The sequence below is a fragment of the Polyodon spathula genome, chromosome 6 (genome assembly GCF_017654505.1).
Source record: "Polyodon spathula isolate WHYD16114869_AA chromosome 6, ASM1765450v1, whole genome shotgun sequence".
In the NCBI taxonomy this organism is placed as follows: Eukaryota; Metazoa; Chordata; class Actinopteri; order Acipenseriformes; family Polyodontidae; genus Polyodon; species Polyodon spathula.
In genome coordinates, this window is record NC_054539.1 from 21,042,981 (window position 1) to 21,060,886 (window position 17,906).

A 17,906-nucleotide genomic window follows, 5' to 3' on the forward strand; every position below is an offset into this window, starting at 1 on the left:
TGAACGTCTGCAGCGAAATTTCATTGATGGCCACAATTTAATCTTAGATAAAAAAAAAAAAGCAGTTAGTCTAGTTACAAAGAATTGACATAATTAGGAATGAAAAGGGGAACATCAAAACAGCCCTACTTCGTGAGAGGGTTTTGAAAAGATAGCTAACTCCATCTATAAATGCCCTGTTTTAGTAACACATGCAAGACACATTTTTGCAGTGATTTATAAAACAACAATCCTGCACTAGAGGGAAAAACAAGAACAAGACGTACTGCTAGCATAACTAAAGACAGATCTTCCCTTATAAATTGTTCAAACACAGGGAAGAACATTTAATTGTAATCACCTGTATGCAATGTGAGTTTGACTATTTTTGTATTACTTTTAACAAAAAGGAATAAAATTTCACTCCATCTCTTTGGATCCCTTGTACCCCTCATTGAGTGCTGCAGCAGTCTTAGAAGTCATCATAGCCGAAACACATTTTCTGGGGTGTAAAATAAAAAAAGAAAAAAGTGTTTCAGTATTGGTAGTAAGTAGATAATGCCTGATATGCTCATAAAAAATATTTTGTAATTTTAAATTGGGACAATTAACTATTCACGGATACAAAGCTATTCAGTAAGAAATGGTGGTTAAAGGAGAAAATCATGAATTCATGGATTGTCTAGGTAAAGAGTAGGTAGATGCTCTTTAAAAATGAACAGAACTTTAGAATCTAAGAATCAAAACTACCTGTAGACATATATTTCAAGAAGCCTAAGTGATACATACAAACATTATTATTATAATTTTTTATTATTGTACACAAAAACATTTGTTCTGCTTTCAATAGCTTTAATAACTGTTGCCACGGTCAATTATCTAATTATCTAGCAAATAATGACTTCTTCATTAATCTCCCCCCCTGAATTTGTGCCTCATAATGCCACTGGAGTGTGGGCCGTCCAAGAACATGCCTTCTAGTCTTTTATTGTACTATCGAAATGGTATTTATTTATTTATTTATCTTTATCATTATTGTTATTATTTTTAAATTTAGTCGTTACCAATTATTTTTGTAGTATTTTCTCTCAGTTTGATATGTCCAATTATTTTTAGGCTCAGCTCACCGCTACCACCCCTGCACTGACTCGGGAAGGCGAAGACGAGCACACGCTGTTCACCGTCAGCCAGCCGCTTTTTTCACACTGCAGACTCACCATGCAGCCACCCAAGAGCTACAGCGTCGAAGGACAAAGCAGCTCTCGGGCAGCTTACAGGCAAGCCTGCAGGGATCGCTGGTGCGTCGTGAGCCAAGGACACCCTGGCCGACCTAAACCTTACCCTCCTGGGCAATGCTCGGCCAATTGTGCGCCGCCCCCTGGGAGCTCCCGTCCACGGTTGGCTGTGGAATAGCCTCTACTCGAACTGGCGACGTTCAGGCTATAGGACGCATGCTGCACTTCATGCAAAGAGCTTTTACTGGATGCACCACTTGGGAGCCTAGACGTGGTCTTTATAATGTTTTTAAAAATGATGGAAAACAATATATAAGTATAATGGGGCTATTCCATGCTTGTGCTGAACTCGTCATTGGAGATCTGGAGATGACATAAGCTGGAATCCTTTTCATCCAATCAAATAAAGGACCCAGTCAAATCAATCAATTAACCTTTTTACACATTTCCAAAAAGCTGTTGACGTTGCCCTACATCCCCTTTGTAGGATTTTCCACAGTACACAGAAGGGTTCCCATCAGTGTTTCCATTATTCAAATACAAGACCTGTATTGAAAAGAAAAATCATCCTCATAATTGGAAGAGAGTATAATTTATTATATAATCCCGGACATTACTGCACGTCATGCATTGTGTATGAATGTGTAGCTGTTAACAAAGTCAGTCCCTCTTCAAGATTTAATATTGTTAATATTGATGTAACATGTTTAATATACGTTTAATTTATCAGAGCTAATCTTAAAATAATTAAATTTTGATTATTTTAATCTCTAGTATATAACAAATGAAACAAAATAAAAATACATATTATGAAATCCAGCCTAGTATTTGTCTGCTGAATGAAGTTAACCAGTGCAGGCACATACAGAGGGTCCTCATAACTGTGTAATAAGCGCACAGTGAGTTGTAAAACTTTGAGGAAGATAAGTGAATACCATGTAAAGCATGACAGACAGACATGCTGGTTAGTTAAAATTTTAGCAAAACTAGATGAGTCATACTAGATCCTATACTTTATAAAACACTGATTCTATCCATGTAACACTTTCAATGTAGATGCATTATATATTTGTATAATTATACTTCTATACATTTGTGTGTGTATATATATATATATATATATATATATTTCTCAAGACCCACCTGTTCTCTCTTGCTTTCCATGCTCTTTAAGCTTGATATCTGCTATTAGCTGCTGTGTTGCTGCTACTATTTCATGTATTATGCACTTTCCACTGTATTTAATGTATTATGCTTTTTTTTTTACTGTGTGTCATGTATTATGCATTTCTCTGTATTTAAAGTATTACTGCATCTACTTAAGGGCTTTGTGATGGTGGTCCACTATGAAAGGCACTATATAAAATAAAGATTGATTGTACTGTACAGTTAATTGCATAGAATATTATTATTACACCACAACTGAAAAAATGTCACCTTAAATGTTGCTTTATCTGCTTGTTAGCCTAACATTGGCCATGTTCAGAATCCAGGCAATGAAGTGCAACTGAGCTTTAACATGAACTGCTAGAGTGGGATACAGAAATGTCACAGGTCCTGCAGGTAAGTGATGAAATGTCACAGGTCCTGCAGGTAAGTGATGAAATGTCACAGGTCCTGCAGGTAAGTGATGAAATGTCACAGGTCCTGCAGGTAAGTGATGATTTTCTGAGATTTTTACTGTTAGTTATACTAAGCAATATTTTGCAAAACTTTAACCCATGAGTTATCTCAAGTATGTTTTGTAATATCAGTTTTGGACAGGTTTGAACATTGATATGTTATGAATATAATTTACAGTACAACTTGTGTCTGATTTATGATATACGCTTTGTTCAAATGAATGCAAATACCTAAGACACAGAGCACATTTTGCTGCCTGGGTCATAGCCTTGTGAATAGTGACTGTAGTCTTCTGATTTACTGGAGCTTTCCTAAAAACTACTCATTACCCTAACTATTTAAAACAAAATAATAACAATAATAATAAACTCTATTAGAAAATCTGTGTGTAATATTTTTTGGTCTAAAATAGGAACATGCAAAGCAGCTGTTGGTAATGGATTAGTGAGGTGCCAAAAGAATCTTAGATACAATTACATAACTGGTTTCTGAAAGGCTCGTGGTGACAATGTTCACTTCATCTTTGATTAATAAGCTATGAAAATAATTAAGAGTGCAGGATGTTCCACATAAATAATTTTGAATGAGATTTAAATATTGAAAAGATTGGCAAAACAAATTGCCACATTTGACCTTTTACATTTAGTAACAATTTTTTAAAGCACTATTCATAAGATAAAATAAGGTCTTTAAAAAAAGCAAATATCTGGGGGGCCTTTATATATATAACTTCTAGAAATTTCTCAAAAACAAATAATTTTAGGAAAACTCTTTTGCAGCAAAAGTTTTGTTTTTATGGCAGAGGAAAAAAAGTTACAAGAAATAGATGTCTACAATTATTTATTTCAGCAATTATTTTTGCAAAACTCCAAAAATGCTAATTCAAAAGTATTCATACCCTTTGATGCTATGATAGTATTGTCTACAGTGTGCTAGAAACGTTAGTATGATAATGCCGAACCTAATTCTAGAAAAGTCTAGAAAATGCTGGATTGTAGGTGAACATTCTTAGAGAGTATAAAAGGGTTAGGCATATGATGGTTGCTGTCATTATTAATAAGTCAATATGGGAAAAAGTAAAGAGCTATCTAAAGGCAGAAAATAATTTATTATCATAAAGCTGTAGAAGGATACAAGAAGGTTTCCAAGCATTTGAGTATCCCAATTTCAACTATTATTTCTATTATCAAGAAAATCAAGACTGATGCTGAACAGCTTGCTTCAACAGATCAGTGCTGACGCCGGTCGATCCCAAGAGGAGTGCACCCCTTCCATAAAGTCAGGTAATGGTGGAAAGGACTACTGTCGGAGAGCCACTGCCTGCGTCCAAAACACGGACCGGCAGGGCTGTGTCGTCGTTGCCCGGGGGACCTGCAAAAAGGTTGCAGTGCGTCCCATCAATGTAGTCATGGAGCTGGACAATGGTGACAAACTAGCCTCTGAGGAAACCTCATAACGGATCAGTGCATACAGAGCTCAGTACACTTGGTGCATGCAGTGTTTGGTGCATGCGGTAATAGGGACACTCAGAGCACAGAAAGAAAGCAACAATTTCTTTCCACAAGCAAGTATCTCTCCATGTGTAGGAGAGACATCCTATGGTCAGGTCTGTAGCCAATAATAACTGCGGCGGATGGAGCAAGAAATCCATTGGAAATGTAATTGATCTGGACAAGCACAAAGTTAATATTAAACAATAAAATGACTAGTATTACCTCAATGAGATTACACTATCATACACAAATATGCAGTTTGAATAAAAATACATACATTTGGGATTTTATCTGTAAGGCTTGTGAAAGCACTCCTTTTGGAAATTAACTAGCCTAGCACTGAAGCCAAGTAAAGTGAAGGAAACCATTTTTTCTGCTTTTGAAGAAGTTCAATTCAAATGTAATTTTAGGAATGACCTCATTCATGTGCCAATGGAAATATGACTTCTATGTATCAGTAAATGCCTCTACAGGTAAATGGTTTGACAGTAACTACAGCAAGTGTACGTTGCAAAGTAGCCTACACTTCATGCGCAGTGAATAAAAAATAGTTTTTTAAATTTATTATTAACAATACTGTGTTTAAAATAAGAGACACTACATGCATGTTCATATTGTATGGCAATGTTGCAATTTAACTGTGTTTCCCTGTTATCTACTATACCATGTTAAACATATTTTACTATGCTTTACTTTTGCTTCTTACACTTTTACATATTTTAAATTTCAGCAATACTGGTATTTTACCACTAAACTATTATGTGGCAAACATGTTAATTTAAGAGAAACTTAGTACTTATTAGAGTCATATTAGAGTTATCTTAATTCTTCTAGTTGTTTAGATTCATAATTTTATTTTTCAGTCATAAGCAGAAACCCTGGTGGCCTCAATAGAGTTCTCAGAATCTAAGTACAACATCCTGTCCCTAACCCCTCTGCCTAGCAGCAGTAAAACATACTGTGCAGTACTGCATTTGCTACACAAGGCAGCCAGTGGTATTTCTTGCATCCACTAGGGGCAGAATGTTGCAAGAAGAATGGTTAGTGTTTAGAATCTGGTGTACCTGATACCCAGTACTTAGAACTGATATTTGATACCCATTTCAAGTTGTTCTCTACAGGAGGAGCACATGAGCTATTACACTTTGCAGATGTGACCAATACAGTATTGGAATCTACATTTTGAATATTTATTTCTGTAACCATTTCTGTCTCATTTCAGAATGTGATCATTTTCATTCAACATAATTAGTGTTTCTTCAGGAAAGGTAGTCTGACCCTTCTGGTAATACACCTTTTTATTTACAGATGAGCAAATCTGAGGGTTGAGAAAACCCTACAGCCATAACAGCTTGTAGTGGCTCTTTTATTATTAGGTTACAAGTGTACAAGTTACAGACAACAAAAGAGTGCCAACTATTCAGTTACCTAATAAAAATAACAGACACAGAATATGTTCTCATCTCAGCCCTTCTTTCCATGAACACCCACATAACTGCACACCTGTACCCATAAAAGAATGCATTGTGATCACAGGACTCAGTGATAGCTGGCAGAGAGAGCAGCAAAGAATGCCAGACACCGTTACAAGTTAACACATGCATTGGGATGGCTGCCAAACCTCCTTCACTCACTGTCTTATCAGGAATCATAAGATTACTTGGCTTTACTTATTGGATACATTTGTAAAGTCATTAGGCTATGTCACACAGTCATGTCTAAGTAGGGCTGACAGGAGAGGAAGAACCTGGTCTATTTTTATGCTTTGCTATGGGCTTAGCTTCCTGATTAAAGAGGCTGAAGGTTGCTTCAAGGTGTGTGATGGACAAACAGAAATGCTTGAATGCTTTTACCATAGGCCAGTCAGCTTGTCATGATCCCATGTATGTTCAATGTACAGAAAAGGTTGGATGTCCCACCCTTCAAGTTAAAAACTACAAGCTGTGTAATACACAAAGCTCCAGATGTATTTGAGTTTTAATGGATCTGAGCTGGGTGTCTATGCTAAAGCCTGTAGATGTATCAACCTAGGGGTTACATTATTGACCTCTAAATTATATCATTGATATAATTAAAGCAAGTATAGTAAAAAAAAAAATGGTTTAGTATTAAGAATAGCCACTTGATAGATAATTAACCCTTCTGATTTTGAAAAGGAGATAAGTGTCTCAAAAAATAAATCTGCTTTGCAAATTCTATGCAACTCTGCTCTACCATGAGTACCCTGAGAAATAAAGAGAAACTTGCTCAGGTTCAAAGTTTGTGGTAAACTTTTAAGCTGCTAGACTGCGATTTTATCTATTGTGGGAACCATCAAACAAGTTCTGTGCCCTAATTTGAACTTCAATAACAGATGATACATCCATGATACATCCTTTAGCCAACACCATTTGGCTGTGTCTCGAAAATGCAGATGAAACAATGAATGGTCAAACTGAGCGAAACGTTTTACTACTGGTACTACTTTGCCCAGGCTTTTCAGAATGTCCTCACTTCATTCATGTTTTTCAGCAGTCACACCACCATTACCTTGGTATGCTTGGAGCAACAGTGATTGATCTTATCTGTATCAGCTTTCAGATCGACCTTCAGTGGGTGGAGATAATAGTGTCACATTGGACACAATATATAACACGCAGATCTCTTGCTTTTTGGGACTAACACCAGGTTTACCTCTATAACATTGTCCCTGCTCATGAGGATATCATGTTAAGTTATGGTCGTTCAATGTGTGTCATGTTCTAGATATATTTTTTACAATTCATTTAGTTAAACAAAGATTTGATATCATTGCAGATTGTGATCATTGGTTATATTGGATATTAATACAGCTAGCTCCTTGTGTATAGTGTTAAGTGAACCTATAAAGCGTATAGAAAGGGAATGAGAGAGAAGATTCTAGATTGTGGTCTGCAATTGAATAGAGAAAGAGTGCAATATTTCTTTCAAAATTCTATTTTATAATAACTTAGTTTTGACAAAATAACAAAACATGTTATATTGTGTATTTTGTAATAAAATCTAAATACACGATAGAGCTTTTAAAAATGAACTGTACGAATGGAAAAAGTTAAACATTGATAGTTTTGACAGAGCAAGAAATGTAACTTTATATTTTTCCATTACAAGCAAGTCTTACTGTTCCTTTCCAAATAACAGCGATTTCTAGAGAAAAATTGAATTACAATTCTAACCTTTATCATTCTCTTCTCAGAATGAATGTTTCACAGAAGTCTTTTTTTATTCAAAAAAAAGTTTTCATATGTGTTTTCCACCCACTTTTTTTGTACACAGACACGCACAGATGCAATTGATGGAAAGTACCTCTCATGAAAAGCATTTCAATGCAGTTCTACATACGTTTCACTGTCTAAAAAATACAAGCAGAATACAAGAACTACTTTTTAAAATGTCATCCCAAGAACAGAAATCAGTACCCATTGAATGCTATACTATTTGTATAGGGATAAAAACTGCAATATTTGTTTACCTAGAATCCTTCCTTCTATCAAACATAAAATGAAAGATCTGGCATAATGTATTGAATAGGCTGGACTGTAAACACAATATGCTAAGCAGGGTGGTTAGGTATTGTGTCATATGTGACCAATGGGTATTACAAGCTCAAAATAAAGCATTACCAATATATGCATATTAATAAATGCTAAAACAGATATCCATTTATGAAAGCATTACTTATTTAAGCACTTTTATGGTTGATCTTCAATTTGTGCAAAAAAAATAAATAAAGTAAAAAAAAGTATGTAAAGGGTAATGGATGAGAATAATTAAAGAATGTCACTCGATAGCGAATCAGCTGGTTGAAGGGTGGGGACACTTTCATCAGGCAGGTAAAATGACCAAGTAAAGTAAGTGCTACTCCATCTTAAAGCATGGCTTGAGATTTATTTAACCTATTGTATTGCCAGATGCCATGCTTTAAAATAAAAAATATATATATGTTCGCTGTAACATGTGTTTCCTTCAAAACTGCACATAAGACATAACAAACAGAAATCTGCAACAGATTTAAGATTTATGGCTGAAGGATGGGAAGGCACCACAAGCCCTCTTCAAAAAAGCAGGACTAATGAGATTTACCACCTCATCACATATACAAGGTGTGGCCAAGAATTTGATGAAATCATTTGCATGACTTGTATGGCGATGCCATCAATTATGTGGTCAAAAATAGTGATGGCTACCCTATGTGTGTGAGGAGTGAGCATGTCATTCCATTAAAGGCTTTGGCTCAGCATGTCAATGTACGTGAACAATTCCTGTATAAATTAAGGGAGGTAAAATGGATGAGAGAGAGAAGTGAAAAACATTCCTATTATTTCACACACAAGGCAGAAGGTGCAGATGCTAAACATTTGTTTTACCCTTGCTTCACAAAGCCTACAACAAGTGGCAAATAAATCATCCCAGAAGACCCTTCACTATGAACAATGAACAATGAACAATGAACAGTGAACAGTGAACAATGAACAATGCTAAGTGCCCAATGTGTGGATGACTGGATTCCAAATAGTAAGTTAAGGAATGGCATTTTTTTAACAGCAGCGAATGTATGACTTTGCTGAACCTGACCTTGCCACATTCCCCATCCAATCTGCTACTAGCCAAGAAAAAAAATGGGGAAAGACTTTAGACTTTTGGAATAGGAAATATACGCAAGTTTTCATTACACAAAATGCAGTCGACCAAAGACAGGCAGGCAGACCAAAAGATAGACAGGTTATGATATACTAACAGACAGACATATACATATTGATCAAACCTAAACCAAGGTTGATGAATTAGACTTAGACATCCGAAAACATGTTTTGACATCAGTTATGTTCATATCCAGAACCTTGTATGCTTTTTAATCCCAGATACAAATCTTGGCCTCAACCACTACAAGTTTATAGATCCCACCTGCTCCCTCACTATATATCAAGGAAAGTAGGTCTCTGCTCAGCCTTAACCATGTAAAGTGCCTTACAGTAAGAAATGTTCTCCTCAAATGTGCAATATCATGAATTCTTTGATACAGTATTTGGAGCATATGGTGCGAACATTATCTTTTTCTCCCAACCACCATCACCACTACTACCTGACTAACAAAACAATAAACCAATGATAGTTGCTTCTGCTCTATGAACTGTGTAGAGTTAAAAAACAAAAGCTTTTTTTTTTTCCAATTGACTCATATATGGAGGTAGTGCTCATATTTTATTAGTACGAATCTAGGTAAAACTTAATTATAATGCTTGAGCACTTGAGTCTAACAGGACCTCCCCTCTCCTTTGTGTTTTGACTGGTATCTGCTCATTAGCACTAGCTGAAGTGGTCAGTCAGGACTGGAACCCCCCCTGAACCAGCTGCTACTACACTCCACAGACAGAGACAGCCATGAGAAGGGGAAGCTATGATGATATTGCTGCTTCAATAAGCCCTGTAAGTAACTGCAGAAAAGGTGCAAATCAAAAATTATGAAGCTTTATCTGTTGTTTTATTTCTTCTCTAGATAATCTTAAATGTTTTGACAAAAGTATACAATGTAAACTTACAGTATGAACCCATTTGTTCATTTAGTGTAAATCAGTTGACAAGTACAGTAACAAAATACCTGTAGCTACAATATAACACAATATAGCACAGAAACAATTACCTTGTGACCAATAGGGCTGCACATTTAATAGCATGCCAAAGGTAACGGGTCTTATTTTCTTGTATAATATGTATTTCCATAGTTAGTGTTTCATTTTCACAGTTCCTGTCTGTAAGTTGCCTTTTTTCACACACCATATATATAATATCAGTCACAGCTGATTATAATCACTTGGTGTTTACATCAGTGATAGATAATTACTGTATGAACTTTAGTTATTATTTTTCTGAAGAGGTTTTAGAGGCATGTTGCTTGAAATTCTATCCTTCCTCACAAAAAAATGTTTTTTTTCACTGCACTGAATTTTTAAATATTTAATTTAAATAGTCTTTCGCAAGTCTTTTATTTAAGTGTATATAGCCCATCTTAAACTTTGACATAGAACATAGACTGCATTTTAACATAGAAACGAATGATCAAATCTCAGTTTGCAATTTGCATAATCTTTTATAATTGAAAATGTTATTTATTTACTATATTCATTTTACTATTTTTTAACTGGTGGGTCTATCAAATGCCATTGATATTTAGGGGACTTATTATGTTTGTATGGTAATATATATTGTAGGTGATGACATCAGCTTGATAGTAACATTATACTGGTGTGAAGTACCACACTTCATCATATATATATATATATATATATATATATATATATATATATATATATATATATATATATATATATAAGATTCAGTATAACCACTATTTTTAAATTGGTTTAGACACATTTTCCAGTGGTATTTTTTTAGGGAGACAAGCCAGTCACTTTACAAGAAAGATGGCAACAGATAGAGTCATCATAATGCCAACATCTACCACTTTGTCAGAAAGATTCATACAGTGGCAAAGTACAATTTATACAAATCTGTCATGGGGCATTTACTTTGATATTAGTATTGCAAAAGGCCAACTGTCAACCTTGTGCCATGTGCAGATGTTTTTAGAAATTAAGATGTATTTTTTAACTGGTTTTAAAACCTAGTTAAACCAGATGGTGCACACGGTCCTCTTTTTGTGTTGAGTAACATGTGTCAGAGATACGAATGGCATAGAATTCCTCCAGGCTTTACAATGTAGTGACAGAATTAAGCGATGGATTATAGATCAGTCAGAGTGTCAGAACTGCCAGTTTTGGTAAAGACAGACGAAATTTCTAGCTTAATAGCTTTGCATGGGAGCGGCCGGGGGGGGGGGCGGGGGGTCGGTCCTTTTCCGGCAATACAGTGAACACAATTTATAAATGAAAATAATGAACCATGAACAGGGCTGGATGTGTATGCCAGGAAGCAATAAACATTGGCCCCAGGATACAGGATAAAAGGGTTTATTCAATTAATCTTAATAGAGGCAGATCTAAATACTGAAAAAAACTAACATGTACTGTTAGAAGCTTTATTTTCGTAACCTGTTGTGGTAGCTGTTAAACAGAATAGGTATCAAAATCTCTTAATTTCTGAACAGTTCATATTATAACCATAGGATTGAAACTGGCTAGATACTGCATGGGTTACCAAATGATGATCTGCATTCGGAAGGGTTAGAATTTATGGAGGAATAAATAGTGTGAACGGAAAGAGGAAGAGCAGAGGTGTCTAAAAGAAAGGGAGACTTCATTTGTAGAATCTGCCGAGGAAAACACGAGAAGGGAAATAGTTGCGCTAATCAAATGTCACAGAGATTTACGCATCTGGAATGTTATCTGGGAAAAATACATAACTACGGGAGAAACACATTATTTTTATCAGGAAAATAGCATCAAGACTGGAGAAAACAAATCCACTGGTAAAAATCCAGATATACTGGAGGAGAACTTGATTGGAAAAAGGAAAGTAAAAATGCAGATAGAAAATAAAAAATCAATTTTTACGTCTATCTTTTATTTAACTCTTTGTATGCTCTGATTCATCAATATGCACGTTTGTCCAGATATATATATATATATATATATATATATATATATAAATATATATATATATATATATATATATATTATTGAGTATATATATATATATATATATACGATGATATATATATATACGATACTAATAGTTATAATAGATGTGTAACTCTACAGTGTTTGTATGGATATGTCAAAGTGATTTGAGTAATTATGCTTTTAATCTTAACTAATTGGAAATAATGTTTAATCATGACATTTGTTTCCTCTGTTTAGCAGTGACACAGCTTTTAGTAATTTTCTAAGCAGAGGCAGCACCACATGTTCCTAATTACTAATTAGTTTCTCTGAATGGAAACACATTGAATGACAATAGAGGCACAGCACTGTGCTGCCTTAATTTGATAAAAGTATTACATACTTGAATATTGGATTCAGGAAAGGGCTGAGCCTGAGCTGTGGTGTGCATATTTATACATCAACCTATTTACACTTGTTGATATATTTGAGGAGGAATTCCTCAGTCTGAAAAGAACTATGCCAGTACTGTACCAGAATCACAACAAAGAGATTTTCCTAAAGTCATTGCAGCGCTTACTGTGTGTTTCCAGCTAATTTACCACAAACGGGATTCAAAGCACCTATCAGTCACCCATCAGTGCTGTTTGGTAAGGGCTGTTTAGGTGAGTCACTGGTTATTGTCAGGACAAAGTTAGAGGCCAATATGACTTTGAAATATGCAATCGTAATTAAGAAAGCTTTTGGTTGGCATTGAATACACAGGGCGATATTGTATTTACAAACATATAAAGCTTCATGAATTCCCAGTTCGAAAGTACTGATTAATTAGTCACTTGGTTAGTTTACTGTCTAAACTGACGTCTTAAGGAGTTCTTTTTAAAATTTCTTTCCCTAACCCCTGGCAATGTCCCAAATTCTCAACCTCATAATGTAAATATAAGTCAGCTTTGTTTTGAGACTTATATTCGACCTAACCACCTGATAAGAAGTTTCCTCACCTTGTAATGTCGTTGTGACGAACAACTACAGGTATTAGTCTAGTGAGGATCTATACTTGGTTTCTATATCAGTAAAATCTCAGTCATATCACAGTTCAAAGAGCTCTAATTGGTTCAATGTTCCTCAGTCAGTGAATGCTGCTAATGACTAACTATCTAAACAGAAGAGAATGTAAACAAACTAAAAAAAGACATTTTGGTCTGCAACAAATCAGATAGAATCCATGTGAAAACAGGTGTTATCTTTATACGGCATTTTAAAGTCTGATTGGATAAGATCTTTGGCTATAATAATCTTCAATTTTAAAGGTCCCTCCTTTCCTCAGGGACTAATGGACAGTTGGTGCCACTCATTGTGACGTATATTCTTGCTAAAGAATGCCTTGTCTTCAGGCTAATTTGATCATTGTCAGAAAAACATTCTGTTCATTGCTATAAAATCTCCTAATTACAAATAAAGGACCATTGTCTGCCATGTGCTAACTGATTGAAAACATATATGATGAATAGAATTTCATAAGGCTTCAAAAGGTTTACTGTGGTACAGAATACAGTAAATCTATTTTGCATAATAATGTTAACTTAATACAACTGTAATGTGTAATACAACTGAGCATGGTAAAAGTCTGGAAACCGTACCTCAGTTAGTATTGTGGGCTTGAGAACTCAATCTCTCCAACCAGTGCTAATGGTGGAAGTTTCCTAATGGGTGTCAAATGCACTGGACACTAGGGGCAGCTTTTAAATTTCCAATGGCAGAAAAATGACTGTGAATATATTATATCATCAAGTTCATATTAGAGGTTGGTCAATTAATTAATAAATAGCAATCATACAAAAATGATACACACTTACAGGTGAGCTTAGACTTTTGTGTAATGTTGCAGATAGCATTATAGAATGGAGATGGAACCCGCCCCAGTTTGATTGCACGAGGTGAGACTGGTTTCATGGTGTAGAAGGAAAAGAGACAACAGATACAATAATAGATTTAACTTATGATATCTATTATATTGTTTTTTCGTCGCAAAATGTTGTTTTGATGTAAGTACAATACAACATATCCCCCTCTCCCAATGATGGCTGCTTCGTTGGTTTTGAAGGTCCCTTTTTCTGACAAATTTGTAAAGAATAAAGTGCTGCCTATGTCTGTCATGGAGCTCAATTAATCATGTTACTGTTTAATTTAACACAATGTTGAACCTAAGGTTTCTAAAATATCTTAGCAACCAGGCTTTAGAATGTAGTGACAGAATCAAGCAAGTTCTGACTTAGTGAATCAGTGGTTGATCTGGGCCTCTTATGGAATGCACATGGCCACATTCCAGCGTTGTTTGTGAGACTCAGTCAGTGTTAAATATTAACCCTGAGGGCAGTGCTTTCAATTGATTTGATTTGACACGGCACATCATATACCAATATATTTATCAGGGTTTCCAGATACAAATCTAAATACAGTAGTTAAATGCTATGGAGGCGCTTGCCTAGTCTAGAGGTTGTCGTCAATAGTGTTTGCATTTTCTATGAATACCTCACTGTGCTATATGCCTTGGCTCCAAATTACTTTTTTTTTGTTCTTTAGCACCTGTTCTCTGAGGTTGCAGTCAAAGGCTGTCACATGCTTCTGTTGCTTTTTGTGATCTCTAGATAATTTACAATAAGTCTAACTATGTCAATCCCAAACCATTCTTCACTGACAAATAGCGTATAATTGTTCTACTATTTTTATGCTCCTATAATTCAGTTAGAAGTTAACTTACTGTAAATTCCCAAGCAAAGTCTGATGGTATAATAATTTCAGCAATATACACCCTGTGCCACAGCTGGAAAAATGTAAGTGACGCTAACAGCAACAGGTTAAAGTAGACCACCATCAGGCCTATATCCTCCATGTACCCCCAGATTCTTAAACAAAAACATCAGACTTCATATTGTCCAGGATGTTTTGTTAAGAACTCTTTATTAAGTCAAGTTTACTGTTCAGAAACCTTTTATCAAGAGACACCTCATTTTAATTTTTCAAAGCACTGTTTAATGGGTACTATTTGTTTTCTCAATAATTAGAAGGTTTCTAAACTAGCATACTGCTACTAATTCTCTAAGAGAATTGGGGGGCGGGGGAGGATAACTTATACACTAGTTTTTACGGTATATCTAATTATGAGAAACAGGATGATGGCACCAACTAAAAATACAGAGACAGTCGACTGCAGGGGCTCTTTATGTACATTTTAGTTATTGGTTCTCTTTAAGTTGCTTATTAATTTTGAATTCATAGCATCTTTACCAGTCTCTTCCACAATGGTAACAATACAAGTGCTTAATTTATGTGTCGCTAAGATAGAAATTGGAAGTTATTTTTAGTAAGCATAAATCCACTGGCATTAAACTGTCTAAATTGACCTTAAACCTAAACGATTATGAACAACCACAAAATGAAAAGCATACAAAACGCCCTGCATGAGAAGGATGAATGTTTAGTGGAATGTTTAATGTCAGTCTCGTAGTTTTACAATAGGTCCACAGGGTGGCACTTCAGATCCTATACCACAGAAACACTCCTGTACATTGTTGGTAAACATCATGCTGGGGTTGAGCCAGCTGGGTTCTGGCATTAGAGGGGCAACAGTACTATTAAGAATGACAATGTCTTTATTGTTTTTGACTAGTGAATGAGTGGATGAATGGACTTCTTGTCCTGGTGCGTCAAATTTAAGTGGGTTTACGTGATGGAGAAGTGCGGTGAAGATGCACTGCCAGCTGCATTGAGGGCGTTTTAGTAATTGTCTGCAGTTTGATTGAAGAACTTGCTATTAACAAAGAAAGCCTGATTAAGTCTGACACATATAACAGGATTAGCTCAGCGGTAGATTGGACCATTGGTGGAAAAAACCTATAACTGTAACCAGTTTGTACCAAAATAATAATCTTAAACATATTAAAGGAATTAGGGGAAGAATCTAGAGATCAAAAATTAGTTCTTAAAGAAAGAATTCCCTGAAGTTTGCTGGAATTCCAACACACACATCACATGTTTCCTAAACTTGGGGGGGGGGGGAGAGATACTGAACCCATGTGGAGAACAAGTAGTCAAATCAAAAGGGGATAATTATAACATGCTATTCCCAACAAGGAGAAGAAAGTGAATGGAAAAAAAAAAGTTTTCCATTGGCAGCATCTATTTGTTTTCATTGTATTATCTGGCCTGTTGTAATTAGATTCTTTCCTGTGAGTGTTATTTCTCTGATATTAAAATAAAAGCACTGGATCTTTAATATACTTTATGACATGGCCTTAGAACCCCCAATATGATAAAAAAAAAGGCTGCCCTTAATCCGTCTTGATAATTTGCACAGAATACATCACTAGTAACTGGAATTCATATACCTCATATTTCCATAATGCTGCTGATGAACATCTGATGAAAAATCATGAAGTTTTCTAAGGCCAGAGATTGATAAACAGATCATCTCCAATTCAGAGGTTTTTCCTTTGATGGTGAGATAGGAAGATCTGTGATGTTGTGTGGATTAAGGCTTTGTTGTACTTTATTCTCATTACTTGAAGTAGAACCAAAATCTGATTAAATCAGACAAGACACAGCTGGAATCGTTACAGTTCATTTTCCTTCTGGACTTTGATCAAATACAGAAGCATCCAAAAATAATAGACATACTCTGCTGTAAAGCTAGATCTCTTCACTGATTCAGTGTAGTAAAAATACATTAACAGACTGTGATTAATCAATCAAAATTCAAATTATAATATTTGATCTTTAAATGTGGTTAACAGATTTATAGAATCGTGCTATAAAAGTGTTTAGTAATCTTTGGTGTCTCCTAACTGTAAGATGGAGCATTCTTCAACATTGTTCCTTTTTTAATTCTTTAAGTGTAGCAAAGAATGTGATAAAAAAAAAAATTGATATAATTGCTTTTTTTTGGTCAAAAAGCTTCTATTACATTGTTATAGTTTTAATTATTTTTGGATGAAGTTTATAGTTTTGTAAGAATGCATTTGGAAAATCTGTACTGGAGATGTTCAGATTAATTCAACAGCTATTAAAAATCATACCATATATGAAAACTATGTACACTATTTCACATTCCTTTAAGTCTGAATTGGGAATAACAAATAATTGTTTTATTATGCATTTTTTTTCTGTTTCTGGTCTCCAGCAGCTGAGGAGTCTGGCACAGTGTCGGCGCTCAGCCCCTTCCCTGGCCTTCAGTAAAGCACTTGGCAAACCATGGACCACAGCCAGGTATGTTTACTGCTCCATTATTCTGCCAAATAAACGCCCCAGTGTTGCCAACCCTGCAAACACGCTGTAAATAAAATCTGAATTCATTGAAATATAATGTATATTAATGTTGTTGTAAAACCTGAAAAAGCTCAATAAACCAGCAACATCATGACCCGCAAACACAAATTAGATTGAATTAGGTATAACCATTTTCTTACCTCCTCACTGCCAGGAAATATATAAAAGAGTCAAAGAAATGGTAAAACAGATTATGGTGGCAACGATATTGCTGAAAATACTTCTTGTGGTTCAGGCCTTATGCTGCGTCAGATGTTCACAAAATAATTTTCACAAGTGTCTTTCATTTTTTTTAAATCTTCACATAGCAATCCAAGAAGTTGTGTTGTGTTTCATAGTATACAATATTCTAGAAACATGCCGAATATGTTTTTTGTATATGTTACATCAGATTTTAGTCACACAACTTGTGGGAATTCCCAAACACTCTGATTGAAGAAGCAAAAACACAACTGAGAGGGCAACAGTTCAGAAGAAACATGAAGTACACACGGGAGTAATGGGAGTAACACACCTTCTATTTTTTTTTTTTTTTTTTTTTGTAAATTACTGATTTGTTTGACTTGAGACATCCAGAAAACATGATATTTTCTGAGATATTCCAAAGCTGCTTCTCCCTGCTGTAAATCCGATCACATTTGGAAGTTGACGTGGCTGTTTTAAATATAGCTGAG